Source organism: Taudactylus pleione, unplaced genomic scaffold (genome assembly GCF_031769625.1).
Source record: "Taudactylus pleione unplaced genomic scaffold, aTauple2 ptg000967l, whole genome shotgun sequence".
In the NCBI taxonomy this organism is placed as follows: domain Eukaryota; kingdom Metazoa; phylum Chordata; class Amphibia; order Anura; family Myobatrachidae; genus Taudactylus; species Taudactylus pleione.
In genome coordinates, this window is record NW_028285368.1 from 5,507,501 (window position 1) to 5,510,000 (window position 2,500).

A 2,500-nucleotide genomic window follows, 5' to 3' on the forward strand; every position below is an offset into this window, starting at 1 on the left:
CCCAATCTAGTCTGATCTTGGAAGCTATGCAGTGTTGGGCCTGGTTAGTACTTGGATGGGAGACCACCTGGGAATACCAGCTGCTGTAGGTAATTTTATACTGCCATAACATTCTTTTCTATTACATTTTACATTTAATTTTTTCAACTTATCAATGAATTTATTTGAGTTAAGAAGTAATAGATGTCTAAAGTTAATGTTTTTGAGCATCTACAGCCAATCCACACTGGACATGCCCAATCTTGTCTGATCTTGGAAGCTATGCAGTGTTGGGCCTGGTTAGTACTTAGATGGGAGACCACCTGGGAATAGCAGGAGCTATAGGTAATTTTATACTGCCATAACATTCTTTTCTATTACATTTTATATTTCATTTTTCAACTTATCATTGAATTTACATGAGTTAAAAAGTAAAAGAGGTCTAAAGTTAATGTTTTTGCGCACCTACAGCCAAACCACACTGGACATGCCCAATCTTGACTGATCTTGGAAGCTATGCAGTGTTGGGCCTAGTTAGTACTTGGATGGGACACCACCTGGGTATACCAGGTGCTGTAGGTAATTTTATACTGCCATAACATTCTTTTCTATTACATTTTACATTTCATTTTTCAACTTATCATTGAATTTACATGAGTTAAGAAGTAAAAGAGGTCTAAAGTTAATGTTTTTGCGCACCTACAGCCAAACCACACTGGACATGCCCAATCTCGTCTGATCTTGGAAGCTATGCAGTGTTGGGCCTGGTTAGTACTTGGATGGGAGACCAACTGGAAATACCAGGAGCTGTAAGTAATTTTATACTGCCATAACATTCTTTTCTATTACATTTTACATTTCATTTTTTTCCACTTATCAATGAATTTACTTGACTTAAGAAGTAAAAGAGGTCTAAAGTGAATGTTTTTGAGCACCTACAGTCAAACCACACTGGACATGCCCAATCTCGTCTGATCTTGGAAGCTATTCAGTGTTGGGGCTGGTTAGTACTTGGATGGGAGTCCACCTGGGAATACCAGGTGCTGTAGGTAATTTTATACTGCAATAACATTCTTTTTTATTACATTTTACATTTAATTTTTTCAAATTATCAATGAATTTACTTGAGTTAAGAAGTAAAAGAGGTCTAAAGTTAATATTTTTGAGCACTTACAGCCAAACCACACTGGACATGGCCAATGTCGTCTGATCTTGGAAGCTATGCAGTGTTGTGCCTGGTTAGTACTAGGATGGGAAACCACCTGGGAATACCAGGTGCTGTAGGTAATTTTATACTGCCATAACATTCTTTTCTATTACATTTTACATTTAATTTTTTCAACTTATCAATGAATTTACTTGAGTTAAGAAGTAAAAGAGGTCTTCAGTTATTATGTTTGAGCACCTACAGCCAAACCATACTGGACATGGCCAATGTCATCTGATCTTGGAAGCTATGCAGTGTTGGGCATGGTTAGTACGTGGATGGGAGACCACCTGGGAATACCAGGTGCTGTAGATACTTTTATACTGCCATAACATTCTTTTCTATTACATTTTACATTTCATTTTTCAACTTATCATTGAATTTACTTGAGTTAAGAAGTAAAAGAGGTCTGAAGTTTATGATTTTGAGCACCTACAGCCAAACCACACTGGACATGCCCAATCTCGTCTGATCTTGAAAGCTATGCAGTGTTGGGCCTGCTTAGTACTTGGATGGGAGACCACCTGGGAATACCAGGTGCTGTAGGTAATTTTATACTGCCATAACATTCTTCTCTATTACATTATACATTTACATTCTTCAAATTATCAATGAATTTACTTGAGTTAAGAAGTAAAAGAGGTCTAAAGTTAATATTTCTGAGCACCTACAGCCAAACCACACTGGACATGGCCAATGTTGTCTGATCTTGGAAGCTATGCAGTGTTGGGGCTAGTTAGTACTTGGATGGGAGACCACCTGGGAATACCAGGTGCTGTAGGTAATTTTATACTGCAATAACATTCTTTTCTATTACATTTTACATTTAATTTTTTCAACTTATCAATGAATTTACTTGAGTTAAGAAGTAAAAGAGGTCTAAAGTTAATATTTTTGAGCACCTACAGCCAAACCACACTGGACATGGCCAATGTCGTCTGATCTTGGAAGCTATGCAGTGTTGGGCCTAGTTAGTACTTGGATGGGAAACCACCTGGGAATACCAGGTGCTGTAGGTAATTTTATACTGCCATAAAATTCTTTTCTATTACAATTTACATTTAATTTTTTCAACTTATCAATGAATTTACTTGAGTTAAGAAGTAAAAGAGGTCTTAAGTTAATATGTTTGAGCACCTACAGCCAAACCATACTGGACATGGCCAATGTCATCTGATCTTGGAAGCTATGCAGTGTTGGGCATGGTTAGTACATGGATGGGAGACCACCTGGGAATCCCAGGTGCTGTAGGTAATTTTATACTGCCATAACATTCTTTTCTATTACATTTTACATTTCATTTTTTCCACTTAT

General features: G+C 37.1%; 9 pseudogenes; all 9 read left to right on the forward strand.

Annotated features, from left to right (window-relative positions):
* Nucleotides 1-92, forward strand: part of LOC148455353 (5S ribosomal RNA) — a 119-nt pseudogene extending 27 nt beyond the window's left edge.
* Nucleotides 93-208: 116 nt separating this feature from the next.
* Nucleotides 209-327, forward strand: LOC148455354 (5S ribosomal RNA; annotated as a pseudogene).
* A 115-nt stretch (nucleotides 328-442) lies between these two features.
* On the forward strand, nucleotides 443-561 carry LOC148455355 (5S ribosomal RNA; annotated as a pseudogene).
* A 115-nt stretch (nucleotides 562-676) lies between these two features.
* Nucleotides 677-795, forward strand: LOC148455356 (5S ribosomal RNA; annotated as a pseudogene).
* Nucleotides 796-912: 117 nt separating this feature from the next.
* LOC148455357 (5S ribosomal RNA) lies at nucleotides 913-1,031 on the forward strand (annotated as a pseudogene).
* A 116-nt stretch (nucleotides 1,032-1,147) lies between these two features.
* Nucleotides 1,148-1,266, forward strand: LOC148455358 (5S ribosomal RNA; annotated as a pseudogene).
* A 350-nt stretch (nucleotides 1,267-1,616) lies between these two features.
* LOC148455359 (5S ribosomal RNA) lies at nucleotides 1,617-1,735 on the forward strand (annotated as a pseudogene).
* Nucleotides 1,736-2,086: 351 nt separating this feature from the next.
* Nucleotides 2,087-2,205, forward strand: LOC148455360 (5S ribosomal RNA; annotated as a pseudogene).
* A 116-nt stretch (nucleotides 2,206-2,321) lies between these two features.
* LOC148455361 (5S ribosomal RNA) lies at nucleotides 2,322-2,440 on the forward strand (annotated as a pseudogene).
* The last annotated feature ends 60 nt before the right edge of the window (nucleotides 2,441-2,500 follow it).